General features: G+C 40.3%; 1 long non-coding RNA gene across 1 annotated transcript; it reads right to left on the bottom strand.

Annotated features, from left to right (window-relative positions):
* Window positions 1-4,956: 4,956 nt before the first annotated feature.
* Window positions 4,957-17,307, bottom strand: LOC122462199. Its single transcript, XR_006284614.1, has 3 exons — window positions 17,185-17,307; window positions 8,358-8,415; window positions 4,957-5,755 (listed from the first exon to the last, which is right to left on the bottom strand). It is a non-coding gene; the product is annotated as an uncharacterized LOC122462199 (long non-coding RNA).
* Window positions 17,308-17,548: the final 241 nt, after the last annotated feature.

Raw genomic sequence — 17,548 nt, 5'->3', positions numbered from 1 at the left:
GCAGGCCTCTCTGCAAGTAACACAGGCCTTTACACAGGCTCAATAAAGATTTCTTTCCTACAACTCTACCTGCCTGCTGCATTACTTATTGCCAATGAAACCAATCCTTTTCAACCATAGGCTCTGAGATACAATGCATCCTCCACTCAGCTTAATTTATTATTATTATTATTGCTATTATGTAACATTTATATTGCAGGAGTAGCTAGAGACCAATCACGTCAATTATGTATGTAGGGCACCTAGCACATAATGACAGCCACTGGCCCAAACAGCTTCCAATGAATCAGAATCCAGAGAGAGAATGAAAGCCTTAGTTTATTCCTTACCTAATTATTTTACTGGCCTCTCTAATTGTGGATGGTTCTATTTTGGTTAGAGACCCTTCCCCAGATACATGTTAGCACTATCCCAGAGCAGATAGGGTTCAACAAGTAGGGAGACACTAATGGAAATGCAGTCTTTTGGCCTACCTGATTCAAAGACATAGACAAATACTGTGGTCACTTACATTGGCATAAATTGAGTGATTCCATTGACTTTAATGGAGTTACCCTTGATTCCCAATGTGTAACAGAGCATAATTTGACCCAGCAAAAATGTTCCAATGTTGGGAAGCACAAGTTATGATTTTAATTGATATTCCTTTGAACAATCTATTATAGAAGACGAAGACGGGAAGATGCCTTCCTTTTTATACTAAACTCCCTTTTTGTTTTCCAGTGCAGCTCTGTCTTCTGTTACTCATGGGTTGAACAGATACTAATTTACCAAATTCCAGTCTAGTATGGACAATAATGCAAACTACTTATTCTAACTTGAGACATAGCCTGCTTATACACAGATTCTGCTTCCCTTGCCATGAGTTGTATTGTGTGCCTCAGTCACTCACTTAACCAATGGCACATGCATATTAAACAAGTGCTAAATAACAATTAAATCAGTACACCTTGGGGAGGGGGAGACAAAGATTGGAGGCATTTTTCATTCATTTAATTAGTCCGAAGATTACCATGACTTTTGAGATTTTTCTTTCTGCAAAAATGTCACCTCTGAGTTAAAATAGAACCTAAAACTGGGTTTTGGTATAGATCAGTATTTACAGATCACATACAATGCACCCAAATAGGGGTTTATAACATGACTGCTAATACAGAAACTATTGATCATTGTTGTATTAGTTTTGATGGAATATATAGGCCTAAAGAGTCAAATGCATTAACATCATTGTCCAATATTAAACAATTTTAAACAAGGATTGGATTCGGTATACAGAGATTTCAGGTTGCTTAGCACCATAGCAAATGTTATTAAAAATCTTTTAAATCTTGTATTAAAGATACCGAAAAGGGGAAAAAGAGTTAAAGCATTTGAAATGTAAAGTATTAAGAAAGACTTTCCTTTTAACAACCTCCCTTGTTCCCTTTTCATTTGTGTGTAGAAAGTTTTTAGAATGAAAACCCCTTTCTTTGACAGTTTCTTAGACAGTAATAACTGTCTTTTTTGGATGGGGGGCGAGGGAGGGAAGAGAAGCAGCTAATTGAGACGGGCCGCAGCTGCTGCTGCTGAAGTCCAATCTTGTTTCCTAGAAGACTAAAGACAGATGTACACAAAAGGGGAGAGAAGAGAACAGCAAAGATAGAAAATGAAGCTTATATTGTTGACTCTATCTTGCAGCCTCAATAGTGGAAAAACACAGGCACAGCACATGGTCTTATTAGCCTCTCTAAGACCTGGCAAACTCATTCTAATGTCAGGCTGTTTAGAGCATGGCTGTTAGTTGCCTTTCTGATCAGAGGCTTACAGCAAAACATACAGTCTTGGCCAGCTAAGCCAGACTTATTAGACAGAATCCAAAAGGAGAGGGATAGGAAAGAGGAGAAATTAGAGGGAAGGAAAAGAACATACAAGGAGGTGAGGTGTGGGACAACAAAGTCTCACATCTCAGATGGTGTTTGGGATTAGCTGGAGCCAGTGGCAGTCAGGGGTGCTGGAATAATGTTTATAGTGGGGTGGACTGCTGAGAGCCATTGAACCAACCTGTACATGATGGAAACCACTTCAAGCCAGGGTGTGCTCCATCACCCCCAACACTCCTAGTTCCATCACCTATGACTGCAGTGTCAGTGTCATTTGGGTCCTTCTCTGGCTTGGTCAGGTCAGGACACCTCAGCATTAGAAAGGCACAAAGGTGTCACTCTGGATCCTGGGATCCCAGGAGATAGTTGAGGTAGTAGTCATGAAGGGGAAGCTTGCACCTTCCCTTTCTTTTAGTCAGCCAGTGCCAAGGTACAGTTTCCACCCCCAAAGTCTCTCTCTCTTTCTAAGGACCTCAAAAGGGAGTGATAGACCAAATAACTCATCCCTTCATTATTTTATACACCAATTAAGCCTAATTTCCGACACACCAATTTTGGTTCATTTATTTCCAGTCCCACACTTTTCTTATTTACCAGGTGCGATCTTAACACAGTCTTTGAATTATACTAGAGGCCCCTTACGTTTAGTTTAATTCAGTCTTTGTCCCCCTTTTTTGCACCTTTTCCTATCAACATTTATTAATACACGTTACTGTGACATTTTATAAACTTTCATGCATTTTTCACAGTTGAGCACACAGTAGGGTAAATTTGTAGGCCCAATAATCACCCTACCACATGGGCCAAATTTGCTAAAAGTAGCTCCCCTCGCTGTATGTGCGTGCACACCAATGCAAACTCAATTACATTTGCATCTGGAAACAGGATATTGCATACAAATACAGTAATTAAATGTACAAAAGCCATGTAATTTGAAGCCAAGTTGAAAATGTGTAGTACATTATATGATACAGACACTGGCCTTAGAGACTGCAATCCACCAAAGTATTAAAGTTGTGCACATACTTAAAGCATGTGAGTAGAAAGCAAGTTCCTTATGTTTATAATTATGCATGTACAGTGCCAGAGCCATGAAGACCCAGGATCCGCTAAGACAGCTTACTTTGCAAAATACAAGCAGGTATTTTAGTGTTCATGGGACCTACCAACAGAGCTGCTGACCTATGGTATTATTCCCAGGATGGTGCTTCCAGGAATAAAATGAAGGGACACAGGTTTACTGTGCAGATTGGCAAAGGTGTCAGGGAATTAAAAATACCCACCGTGTCTATGAATGTTCTCACTGCTTCAGGGTGTGTCCTCAGCATTCCTACTTTCCCTTGCATTGTTTTGGGGTGTCTGTCATAGATAGAAGAGGCCAAATTCCATTCTCCATAACACTGGCAGAAATCTTAAACAACCATTTGTAGACAAGAGAGTTAATCTGGATTTATGGTGTAACCGAGGCCTGAATTTGGCCAAAGGTATTTTGGTATGAAAAAGGCTAGTTGTTTTTACTGAGAACTTCTTCTTGGATCAGATTTACATTTGAGCTATGCTACTTTACACCAGCCGAACATCTGACACATTTTCTTTAGATTCCCTTTAATTACAAATGATCTAGTCTTGTTACCAGTTTTTGAAATCACAGAGCATATTTCAGAGACTACTATCGGTTAGATGCCTCACTGCACTACTTGTGATAATTTACAAAAACAGTGACAGGCATTTGTCAACCTCTGAACCTAGTTTTCTTGGGGAAAGGAAATTTCTAGAAGGTGGCTAAGCACACAAACTCTCTAATCGTTCTAGGCTCAGAAATTTATATGGGATGATTGCTTTTTATTTTCCAGTTGCCTCTTAACATGACAATCAGAATAATGAGATGTCACTGGTTGAACCTATAGTTGGCACTAGAGTAGCAGCCGTGTTAGTCTGTATCCGCAACAGACTTGTGGCACCTTAGAGAGGTGGAGGACTTGTGGCACCTTAGAGACTAACAAATTTATTTGACAGGTTTCAGGGTAGCAGCTGTGTTAGTCTGTATTCGCAAAAAGAAAAGGAGTACTTGTGGCACCTTAGAGACTAACCAATTTATTTAGTCTCTAAGGTGCCACAGGTACTCCTTTTCTTTTTGCAAATTTATTTGAGCATAAGCTTTCGTGAGCTACAGCTCACTTCATCGGATCTACATATTGGTACTACATATTGTCAAAGATTGTTCACACTAATCAACTAATAATGACATGGCTTCCTAAACAAAATTCCCTTGATTGTGCAACACAATTACTACTAATAACCTTGGAAACAGTGTGTTTAAGGAGACTATTGCAGAGACTATCTGGAGACTTGTTTTAGAATGAACTGGGGAAGACAAAGTCTACCAGATGGAGATTATTCTTTAGTAATTAACTAGACATTGTGCCTTAGGGTGCACAGTATTTTCCAACATCATGAGGCATTTCCTTTAGCATAATGATGTATCTGCATTAATATAGTAGTTTTTATGCTGATGAAATATAGTTTTTAATATTTTAACATTTTAATAAATGCATTATATTAATTGCCTTTCTTTAGTCTCAGAAAAAGCCCATACCAAGTGATACTCAACAAACAATTTGAGGGCATTAATATTAAAAGAGATGATGAATACAAATATAGTACACAAAAATGCATATGTGTTCACTCCTCAGGAGAGACATACCCTCATGACTATTAATAAAAAATTACTCCAGGACAAGTGCTGAACACACTCTGTACTCTCTAGTTTAGGAATCGCTTTAGAATTAACTTTCTTGTTGGGTTAAATTTCACTCAGATGCAGCAACACGTCTAGAATGAGGTAACAAATGAACGGAGGCATTTATTGTGACACAAATGTTGTACGGCTTGTTTTTGAAAACATTAACCATAAGAAGAAGAAAAAAGATCTCAAAGAGCAAGGAGGAGGTTAAGTAAAGCCATCCAACATCTGTCACATTAAATACATAGTAAGGAAGGAAAGACAAATCTTAGTTCTAGCCAGAAAATCTCTAACAATTTGACTGACAATTGTCTTTCTGGGCTTTGAAATATAAAATATCTAAAGGTACAATCTTATCACCTTGCCCAATACACTCAAACCATAATATTACCATCAGATTTCCCATCTTTTTAAAAATCACAACAACTGTTCTTTAGAAAGTATCTCAGCAGCACCCTGATTTAACGGACTAAATCTTTATAGAGCAGAATTTGTTATAGAGCAATTTTGGAGTGGTGAGGGATGAAACGTTTCGGTTAAAATAAGATACATCAAACAAGTGTGAAGACTCTGGGTCTGATCCCATGATCTGATGCTTTATCATGGATCCCTGTGTGCAGAGCCACATTATTGTACAAATGAGCTTCAAAGTTCAGCTTCAGATGCAAACTTCCTCAAAGTTCCCTGGGTTCAGAGAGGATGCCCTCGATTCAGGGTTGAAAACCATTTGTTGAATACTTTATTTTTTTTAAATGACATTTTATTCAGTCACCTTTATTTATTTCCTATTCCTCCTAGTTCTATAAAGTTGTGATACTTCAGATATCACTGCATAGTAACTTGGGCACCAATTGAGCAAAGCACGGCAATGCATGCTTAAGTCCAACCTTTGTTAGCAAAATACTTAAGCATGTGCTTCACATTAAGTACTTTGCTGAATAGGTGTGGTTTGCTGAATCAGAGACTTGGCAAATAACTTTTTAACAGCAACCACGGCAAGCATTCAGTCTTTCATATGCTTCTCTGACCTGAATGTGAACTTGAAACCTTCTGAGGTTTTCCCATTCCTATTTCCTATGCCTTTGCGGGCTGTGCCAGTGACTCCTGGGATGCAGATCTAAAATATTCAGAGCCCATTCTAATCACAGGTTTCCTGTTAAAAAAAACAGATGTATGCACATATGCACTTGAGATCTTTCATAATTTGAAACCGTATCATTTTAAACCCATCTTATCTGATACAGATGAACAAGTTTGTTTTTATCCTGGCAAACTGCTGTTTCCATTATTCTTGTCCTTGGCTTCGAGAAAACTTTTTGAATAGCATTTGTTTTCCTGAAGAGAGTAATTACTCTTAGTCTGCCATCTTGAGATAAACCCAGAAAACAAGCCCATTGCTGCATCTAAATGAATCTTTTAAATATAATGTAGGCACTGTAAACAATAGGCTCCTGAAGGTTGGTAATAATTTACATTTTTTCTTTTAGATGTGACTACAGGTATCTAGTTCCATTATCGCCAATACTTTATGGAATTTTCTCCCTTTCTTTTTATTGCTCAAGCTGTAGCAGTTTTCATGCCCAAGATGAATAAAGTCTTCACAAAATGTTGTGTAGCTTGGGGTATTCTGAGCAGCTTTGCACAAAACTGGCCATTTTTAGAGTAAGTTATTTCCACAGCTGGAAGACTTTTTGGATGGGTGCACTTTCATAGCTTGATGCTTTATCTTTGCATTATCAGAATCGGAAATCAAGTAAAACATTGGACTAGAATCAGTGATCATCACCAACACACAAAGGAATGCCTGTAGCAAACAAAGCATTCAAATCACTGGCTGGCAAAACAGTTCTGTCTCATTTTCTTCAGTGCTTGTCTACAGCTAACATCTGTTTCCAGTTACGGTATTAACAAAGGCTTCTCCTCCAAATGACTGTTATTAAACACACAAGCCCATAGAGCCATTGGGATAAGTTTCCAATGTGACCCATGGGGAGTAAAGTGTAACAGCAGTACCATAAATGTACCTTACATCACACATATATCACTTATATCACAGTGTAGGCAGGGAACTGTGCAGCCTGGAAAAACCCCAGTCAGGAGGGAGAGAGATGTGGATCTCTGCCCAAGAGAGATGATGGCTGAGGAGCTAGGAACCTAAAATGAGTGCCCTCAAGGGACCACAGAAGTGCAGTTGTCCTGCACTCTTAACAGTTGGTGGCCTAGCACTTTCTCAGAAGTATTAGCCTGGCATATTGGTCACAACTACTCTGGTCTGTTTTGATTTCTGTTATTATCAACCTTCCCCAGCATGTTCTCCCCTAATAGCTGGCCTCTTAAATCCAGGAGAAATGGCCAGCTAGAATCAAGAACCATTCTGGATCCCAGTTGGGGTGAGTTTTCATTCTCTCCCTTCCAGGTAATAAGCATTTGACACATTTGTATCTCTTCCTGGCTTTCTAGTCATTTTAGGAATACCCATCCCTTTAAGGTAGGCATGTAAGACACTCAACACACTTTTCTCATAATTGATCATATACTCTTTACAAAGTGCTAGTACAACAAACCTCCCAGGCAAGCCCATTCAGAGTACAGTTGCCAACTGTCTAATCACACAAACCCAAACACACTTGTCCTGCCACCTGCACCTGCCACCTGCGCCGCCCCTTCCCGAAGGCCCTGCCCCTGCCCAGCCCCTTCTCCAAGGCCTCGCCCCACTCCCTCTGTCGCTCACTCTCCCCCACCCTGACACACTTTCACTGGGCTAGCGCAGGGGGTTGGGGTGTGGGCTCTGGGCGGGATCCAAGGGGTTCAGAGTGTGGGATAAGCCTGGGGCAGGGAGTTGGGGTGCAGGGTGCAAGCTCTGGGAGGGAGTTTGGGTGCTGGAGGGGCTTAGGGCTGGGGAAGGGGATTGGGGTGCAGGCTCTGGGAGGGAGTTTGGGTGTAGGAGGGGGCTCAGGGTTGGGGCAGGGGATTGGGGTATAGGCTCCGCCCAGGAGGTGCTTACCTCGGGGGGCTCCCATTCAGCAGCGCAGCGGGGCTAAGGCAGGCTCCCTGCCTGCTCTGGCTCCACGCCACTCCTGAAAGTGGCTGGCAGGTCCCTGCAGCCCGTGTGGGGCGGAGAGAGCTCTGCGCACTGCCTGCGCCTGCACAAGTCGGCCCCGCAGCTCCTACTGGCCACAGTTCCCAGCCAATGGAAGCTGTGGAGTCGGCACTGGGAGTGGGGGCAGCACGTAGAGCCACCTGCTCCCCCCCACAGTGGCCGCAGGGACGTGCCAGCCACTTTCAGGAGCAGCACGGGATCAGGGCAAGGAGGGAGCCTGCCTTAGCCCCACTAGACTTTCAGCGCTTTTGGACCAAAAATCCCCAGAGGAACGAGTGGCTGTTGTCCTATCCCATACCTCAGCCATTGTTGACAGTAGGTAATTGGGCACAGAGGAAGGGAAATGACTCACTCAGGTCATGCAGAAGGCCTGGGGCAGAGCCAAGAATGGAATTCAGATCTTTTGCCTCCCCTGTTCTGTAGTTTAGCCCTGAGACCATCCTTTGCTCATAAGACAGACAGACTAAGGAAACATTATACACGCACAAGTGTTGATTAATGGTGAACATAACACTGGCCATATGTTAGTAGAAAGATGGTGCTTTTAACCAAGAAATGGGTAGAGGGCATTTCCCCATGATTGGCTTGTAGAATCCAGGAACAGAAATTTTGTGGTCAGTTGATCAGAAATTTAACTGCACATAACATACCATACCTCTAACTCCTCTGTCCTCCCTCTGTCTGGGGTTGACTCAGTCAGTTGTCAGTGACACCTGTAATGTAATGTTATCAATCTGATTAGCTCAACGATGCTTTTTTTCCTCCTTGTTTCCAACATCATTACAATGCTAGAAACAATGCATTCTAAAGAGATGTCACGGTGACAAAACATGCAGGAATGGAGCCTGCATAAAAAGAAACTGAAGAAGAGAGAAGCATCACAAATAGCAAGCCCTGAAGTTTAGAATGAAACAAGTGATCCAAGAATTTTATTTCCATTGTTGAGAGAACATTTGTCAGTTGGACAGGAGATGAGAATGGTGGGAAAAGGAGAAAATAGTGTATGCACATGGCTGAGTTTTGAGATTATTTCAATGAAAACACCACTCAGAAGTGTTTCTTTATAACTAGAACTGGCAGCAACTAAAAGACATTTAGAGCAAGGACAGAGTAATTTTGGGCAACACTAGGAAAGCTAACGATGCACAAACAGAATATCTGAGAGGAAGATGTGATTTTCATACAAGAAGATAAAGAGGATGAGAAGAATAGGAAGTGGAAGTAGGGTGGTATTAGACAGAATCCATGTAATTAAAAAGGCTAATATAACATCTCAGAGGCTATTTCTATACCAAACTATTTCCTTTGGACAAATCTAAACACCATCAAGTTAACTGAATGAAAGGCCTGGCTTTGCCTCATTGAAGACAAAGGGTCAGATTGGCTGCTTGTGTCTCTGCCCCCCCGCCCACAAGGGCCTGTTAAAGTTTCAATGCTTGGGCATGGGGGACTGTATAGACTGTTCCCTCAACATGCTCCCAAAGGGAGTCATGAGTGATAGGGAGGAGATAGGATTTTGCCCCCTCCCCCCCTCCCCCCCCCCCAATCACAGTAATGGTCCAGACAGAGCCCTGGGCATACTGGAGGAAACCGGCTGCACTACCTGAAGAGAGGGTTCAATCTGCGCATATTCATGTGCACCAGGAAACTCCCTAATATCCTACTTAATCAAGTTGGGTCTTCAGCACCTCCTGTGCAGACCAGTGCCTGAAAGGCTCAAGGGAATCAGGCTCAGGCCCACAATCTATATACACCACACTCAAAAATTTGGGACTTATTCTGATCTCCTCTGACTTCATGGAGTTATTCTGGATTTACACTGGTGTAGCTGAGCACAGAATTTGGTCCTTCACATGTATCGTTCTCTATCAAGGATCTGACACTGGGTGAATACAGAAGTCACAGCTACCATAAAAACATGTAGTAGGTTGGGAGTTTCCATTAGATTGGACATCGTTAGAAGTGCAACATCAACAGCACTATAACCTGAAGGACCTGTTCTAAATCAGGTGATGTATTGTTAATGTGGCAGTATCATCTTTAAATCACATTGCTTCACTTGAATGGATTGCAATACTGCGTAGAAGTGGAGATTGGGACTGGATGATTTTGAACTCTGGCACTAAATCAAAGTAGTTGATTTATTTCAGTGATCGCTGCTTGGAGCGTTCTGTATAGCAGGGTGCTATGCATGGCAAGAATTAAAAAAAATGGTCTTGGTTGCTGCGTGCACGCCAAACAAAGCAACTGTATGCTGCATGAAGGATTTGAATTAGGATGAAAAAGCAGTAGCACATCACGCCCGCCACACTACAGATCTGTGTCTCGTTGGAAATGTGCAAAACATTCACATTTTTCTTCCAGAAAACATACATATTTCACCATTTTCTGCACACTTCTGTAGCTCCAAGCCTAAAATTTCGCTTTGTGCAAAATGTTGACTGAGTCACCATTAAATCCTGTACATGTTCACTGTACACCATTAAATCATGTTCTCCCATGAGTCTGCTGGGGTGTAGGGTGATTCCACAGGGCGAAGATCTATTCCAATCCTTACTCCCATTTAGACAGACCCCTCTCAGAATCTGCAGAGCCCTGGCTGTATGGAGTTCATGTAAATGCACTTTTAGGGTGTCAGATGGAGGGGTGCAGCATGCTGCTCTTGCTTCCTACAGGTTTTGGCAGCTTTTGCTTCCCCTCCTCCACCGCCCCAATCTTTCCCCACTGCCAGCAAAATTGAAAGAGATGTGGCCTGAAATGCCTTATTGCGATTACCAGAGTAAACAAATGAGCCTGTTCAGACATTTGTTGGCTCAATATCAGCAAGACTGCTCTGGTTTCAAAATAGTTGCCCCTAAAATCCAATTCAAGCGGGCTCCTGTTTTGAAGGAAATGGCTTAATACGATTAATTGTGAAAGGACAATACACCCTTCCTCCAATAAACTTTAGACAGTAATCATTCATCTTAGTACTGCAGAAAGTGTCATGATATAAATAATAGCATTACAAATAACCATCTGTCTTCAGGATGTAAGTATCTGAATATAACCTTTTAGCTACAGTGTCATAAATTTGAGTGCATTTTTGTTTAGAAAAAACTGACTATTGCCCCACTTTCAATCACCTACACACCTTTTCCAGACTTCCCCTTACACATGGTACACTGCTCCCGAGCTTATCCACAAAGTCCCCTACCCTCGCCACATTATTGTAAGTCTTGGAAGGCACTTCTGCGGGGGATGCTTGTTGCCATGTATACTCAGTAATCAGAAAAGCAAAAAGTATACAGTGCTCCCCTTCCCTCTGTTAGCTCTGTCTATCTGTCTCTGTCTGTCCTTTAGACTTGAGACTTTGGATTTTTTTTTTGTTCGGGGGCAAACCGAAAAAACCACACTCCAGCTCAATTTGAACCAAACCCAGTTTTTCCCATTGTATCACAAGGCTCAAAAAACCCCATACCAAAAACATTGTTTCACGCTCACGAATTTGGTCAACCCCAAATCATCGTTGTTTCAAGTTTTTTTGTTTTGATTCAGCCATTTGCGGGGGTTGGGAGTGGGGGGGGGGGGGTCACTCTTTTTGTGCATGTTTTTCCTTTAAAAATTGGCTAAATTTGAATTGTGCTATGTGAAGTGTGAAACACAAAACAAAAAGACAGTCCCCACCGCGAAGAGCTTGCAATCTAAGTAATATATTTTTAGGATAATAATCAGTAACAATCATTTTGGTGTGACTTACTGTCCTGCAGCAGAAGTTATATAAAAGCTCCTGTTTTATGAGCAGACCATTATGTGGACATTGCCAGTAATGCTGATATTCAGCTGGAGAAATAAAGAAAAGGCAGCACAAGAAACACTAACACAAGAAACATAATACAATTATATGCCCATCAAAAAGACACTAGAACTACTAATAAGACAAGTCCTAATTCTAATTTAATTTACCATGATGCAAATCAGGAATAACTTCATTGATGTCAATGGAGCTACTCAGATGTAAGATCAGAATCAGGGTTTTAGTTAAGCATATTTAATAGCCAACAAGGGGAAAACTATCAATTTGTTGTTGGCAGTTTACTGAATTAATTAATAATACAATTTCACTTTTGGTAAATGGAAGGTGTCTTCAGTTTCTGATGATATAGAGCTAAAACCCCCATTAAGCTACAACAATCATTTTCATTATTACATTGAAACTAATTGCATTTATGGCTGTAACTGAACTGACAACTATATGATACAGAATTAAGGCCAGATCCTTCCTTCTCATTTCAAGCGAGTAGTTTTTCCTCATGTGAATAGTTCCATTGGCATCAATAAATATTATGTAAGTAAGGATTAGCACATGAATAGATGCAGAATTGGGCAACTAATTTCTAACACCCAATGGTTGGATGTCTTTTTCAGATTTTAGATTGAGCTAACACAACCAATACATACTACAAGAGTTTTTACTTTCATAACCACTCTCAGTTAAAGGATGCAGATGTGCTAAAAATGTCTCTGAAGTGAGCTCCTCTTTCAATTAGAGATGAATTTGTGCAGACAAGACTGATCAATATAAGATTTTTAAAGGAGCTTCTTTGATAATCTTGTTCATCTAGATGCATGAAAAGCTCTATTTGATGGGACAAACTCTGCTCTCAGTTACACCAGTACAAATCCAGAGTAATCCCATTAAAGTCTGGAGTTATTTCAAACTTATAAACAGAATAAGTGGGAAACAGAATTTGGCCCAGCATTTTTAACTGTCAGGTTTTAGAAGTCACCATGGACAATGGTACAAAATATAGAAAGCAGACTTCAAATGAGGACATATAAACTTCGAACGTAAGTAAAGTATCTTGCTACCACCTAACTCTTTATCTTCCTATCGGGTGGTTCACAATATTCTTAATGTCATTTATACAAGGGATGTTGCGTTCTTAAAGAGATTGACTTCATGGCACTGTAACATTAATTTTTTGAAGGTATGCCAGGAAATCATATCCTATAGTGGCTCTTATAGTAGTTATCTGAGAGTAGACATGGGTGGTGGGTTTTTTAATATCCACACATCACTACTTTTAATATCCACGCATAATCTTGTCATGAGTAAGTTTTACACTCCTGCCACAAAGCTAACTGGACCCATCTCTCAAAGGCTAAACATTTGTTCTTGTATCTGGGGGTGGCTTTCATTGGCATCTTTTCCTGCTCTGTTAAATGCTTATGAATATTGACAAGCTGTTGTTAAGAGAAAGCAATTTTGTTTATTCTGCATGAGAAGGCCAGAAAGTACTGCAGGGATTTCAAGAATGGAGTTCATTGATTTTCATTTGGCTGAAGTTCCTCTGGTAAGTCACATGGACATATCAGAGAAGGAATAAAGGTGTTTTATGGAACAAAAGCAGCTCATTTCAGGTAAATAAAACTGGAGACAATGAACAAACAGCATATGGAACCTCTCTGCTAAAAGGTTTAGCTACATGGTGCATGAATATAATGGGTGAAGATTTAGGAAAGCTATAGAATAGATTTCTATTTCAGGAAGAAATAAGGGTGAAATCCTAGCTTTGTTAAATTTAATGGTAAAATTCCCATTGACTTCAATGGGGCCGGGATTTCATCCTAATTGTTTCAGACCAATCCAAGAATAATCATAAATATATAGCACTGGAGACTGCATTCTGCTCCACATTTCCTCCTTCTTGGACATGATCCTGCTCCCACTGAAGTCAATGGCAATATTATCACTCACTTCAATGGGATGAAGATCCGGCCCATAATGTTTAACTAGAGCCATGATTTTGGCATGATTGTTTTTAGGGTAGTCATGGTAAAAAGGTTATTTAATTTTTAAACGAAGAAAGCGTGAAAACAAAACAAAAACCAACCCACCCTGCACATTGTTTTGTACCCGAAATACCCTTTTTTTCCCCATTCCTGGTGCAAATAACAAAACCAGAACATGTGCTGTGATAGCAGAACCCCACTAAACAAAGGCAATTCTGTACCAGAGCTAGCCTTAGTAATCCCCACAACTAGACACTTCGGTATTTCTTAAATTGCCCTTTTTTATCTTCAGAAGAATCTCATGTCTTCATACTCAATCCACCAAACTCTTACACACTTGAGTAGTCTCTATTCATGTTCGTAGTCCCTTTGAAACCAATGCACCCACAAGAAGCCTCACTGTATAAAAGTTTGCAAGATGGGACCCCTTAGGGATGAATTAAAGCTTTCACTGAGGGTCCACTGGTTTAAGGCTTGATCCTACAAAGTGCAGAGCACTCTGCCCCAGTCCAGCAAAGCACTTAAGCATGTGCTTATCTTTAAGCATGCGAGTGCTTAAACTCAGTGATACTACTGACATGTTTAAAGTTAAGCATGTGCTTAAGAACTGTGCTGGACTGGGGCCACAATGCCTCAGTCAAGATCAAGCCCTTAGTCCCTTCTTTAATTGCAGTGTTATTCCCGAGTTCACACACACTGTTTGCCTCCAACAACCTGAGATTTAACTTCTCAGCTTGCAAAGCTCTCACTGAAGTTTATTCAGTTGATACTATCACATCAACCCCACCAAATCTCAACATGCCACAAGTCATCAGTTTTTTTGGTTATTAACTGATGAAAGTCTTGCCACTGAAGTCCAGAATTCACTCTCCCTCCTTCTCCATCTGCTTCACATTATCCTCTTGCCAGTTATCCTTCCCATTCTGAAACTGACTCAGACACATGAGATTCAAAGCCACAGAACCTTTCATCAAAGTTAACGAGGGTCATGGCTACAGCGCTTACATGGTCCTGGAGAACTCAGGCAAGCCCACTTATTTAACAATTTACCAAAACATGTTCCTGTCTGAGAACATTACATCCAGAATGTGGAGTAGGAGTTAATATGGAGTTATTCCTAAGAGTCTACTTCCTCAAACATCAGCTAATGACTGAAAATACTTAACTAATATCAGATAGAAATGGGCTGGCCTCTTATTTAAATGGTCAGGTTCAGCATATTTAGTTTGTACACGTTTACTGCCATTTTGTGTATGTGAGTTAATAGTGGCTTTCACAGCTGAAAATAAGTATAAATAATACTATATAATGTATGTCAAGGGAGTCAATATTGTGTCATTTAGGTGTATTATGTTGTTACATTGTATTACAGAACGCCAAGAAGTTCTATGCCTAAATGACAAAATGCTGGCTCTCCTGCATGGAGAAAAAAAAAAAAGAATACCATGGGCCTATTTTCAGCTAAGAAAGCTATTTCTAGCTAATGCAGAGATTTTTATAATTTTAAAAGTCAATGATCTAGCAATATGCTAACAGAATAAAGTCCTGCTTAGTTCAAAGTCATTTTTGCACCCTAATTACCACTGAAGTTAGGTTGACGTTTACACAGCTTTTCTCAGAGAATGAAAATCTGAAAATGTCTGCAATAATATATACCAAAGTAATAAGTCAAGACACAAAGCACAAAATTAGATAAAATCTTTGTTCCCACTTCATTTTGATGCATATCACTTCAAGTTTCATCTCCAATTTTTTAGGAAAAAGGGCATAAATTATAGAAAACCAGCTTGTTTACATGAGATGAAAATGCAATCTTTATGAAATTCTGTTTTACTATAAGCATAATCTAGTAATTACTTGTTATGCCTCTGATTTAGTTAAAATTCAAAAATTAGCTAAATAATGAATAGGCATATCATTACTTTAAAAAATGTTCCAATGAAAAATATTTGAAGGTGCATCCTAATGTAGGAAAATGTTTTGGGTCTAATTTATCTAGCATATATTGTTTGAATATATATTTTGGGATCGGATTTTCAAAAGAGAACAAGGTCCCCTGATTTTCAAGTCGGGGCAAGTTTTTATGGACCAAAACATTTTCAATGAAAAAAAATTTAAAACATTCTATGAATTAGTATGGACTTTGCCAGGTTTTTTGGGGGTCAAGTCTCCCACAACATATTTTTGGAAAAAATCAGAACCTTTCCATTTCAACATTTTCTAAACAATGTATTTTGATATTTTTAATTCAAAATGACTTTTTGTTTCAAATTTTACTTTAATTTTTAAAAAGTAAAAAACTTGAATATGAAACAAAATGTTTCATTTGATCCAAAACAATTTTTTCTACTTTCCTGGTTTTCCAGAAAATTGAACATTTTTTTGTTTTGGCTCAATCTGAAAGGAAAAATTGTTTTCAACTTTTTGGTTTGGCATTTGGTTATTCACATGGCTCTACTCTGCACTCACAACAGGATACAGATTACCCAAAGACCTCCTTTCCCTTTTAGACACCAAAATAAAAGGCCAACTTCACAACAGTTTTCAGGTACCAGCAGCTCCTACTTTGACATTTATAACCAGATTTTGGTGCCTAAATGGGAGTTGAGCTCTTCTGATTGTCTGAAAATGTTGGCCTATCTTGGTTCCACTCCTGCATGTTCAGAAATCACCAGGTTTTACTACAGTGAGTAGGAAATATCCTGTTCCCACTATATGCTAGTAATTTTTCCACAATCTGAATCCAAATCTTCATGTGGGATTCCATTTTTAAGTCCCCGCCACCAGGCTCATTATCTGATGCAGTGTGGGTTGAGTACTTTCTCAGAGAGCAGAGGCTCTATTCTTTAATATTAGAGGGAGGAGTACTAGCCTAGGGCCTTGTGTAGGTCCGTTTCCTCCAAATCACACTTACTTTCCTCCCCTTTCTGCACTATTCTCTTTGTAGCGATTATGACCCTGCACCTCTTGATGCCAACTAACAGAGGGCAAAGAGTGGATGCATCAGGTTCCACAGGGATCCTCTGGGTCAGGTATATGTATAATATTTCACCAAAGGGTAGCGTGTAAGGCCTCTACCAAGAGCCAGTAGCTTACTGGTCATTATAGTCGTTGCACAATGTATGTACAGATAATATCTAAGAAGTTACGTGGGGATAAGTTGGAAATTATGTTCTTAAAGCCTTGGCATTAAAAGTAGGTCTCCAGGAGGTGACAGGTCTTGGAGAGATTCTGCTCAGCTATAGGGTAGAGAGACACTGCTCTCTCTCTCTCTTCAGGTGCATATTGTATGCATCACACTGAAGGCTTATCCGCATTGCTGAGTTTGTGGTTAATCAAGAGATTGCAAAAAAGTCACAGAGGAGAGCTGCAGGGAAAAACAAAACCAGCAGGAGGTATCCTGTTTATAGGTAAAGGCAACGAATTTGGGGAATATAACTGGGGTACTGCAGAACCTGGATCCTTCACGGAGGAGATGAATCGTCAGCATGTTCTCTCTTATGAAAGGAAGGTCACAGCCAACCCGGCCGAAAAATGCTGCGGAGACTTTGACTGAACTAAAAACTTTATTAAATAGAAAATTATCTTGTTAATTAAGCCTAGGTGCCACAGAGTACTTCTTCAGCTACCCTGCATGCCTCATTTCCTGTTTCCAGGGTCCCTCAATCTCAAACATGCTCAAGCTCTTTCCCTTTCACAACACGTACCTTTGTTCCTCCGTTCTCCAGCAAACAGAACATGGCACACATGTTACAGGAGATGACTTCTACACAGCTTCTCTCCTCTGCTCTGCACAGCTCACCCTCTAAACTCTCCCCCACTCCCCACTTCCTGATCCTCCCAGTTACTGCCAATTGAATCAACAGCCTAGTGATTATCACCAGGTGCTCATAATCCTCCCATTCCAATAGAAAATGGCTAATTACTCCCAGATGAGCCTGCAGCCTTTTCTGTGCTGCAGCAACATGAATGATCAGGATGCTACAGCTAGCACTCTGTCACACTAGGCTTTAGAAGGTGTGTTATGATTTTATTTTACTGTTTCCAAAACTTTACTCACTATATCTCAAA

Source organism: Chelonia mydas, chromosome 10 (genome assembly GCF_015237465.2).
Source record: "Chelonia mydas isolate rCheMyd1 chromosome 10, rCheMyd1.pri.v2, whole genome shotgun sequence".
Lineage (NCBI taxonomy): Eukaryota > Metazoa > Chordata > Testudines > Cheloniidae > Chelonia > Chelonia mydas.
Note: the sequence above shows the minus strand (reverse complement) of the source record. Positions and strands in the feature narration are given on the sequence as shown.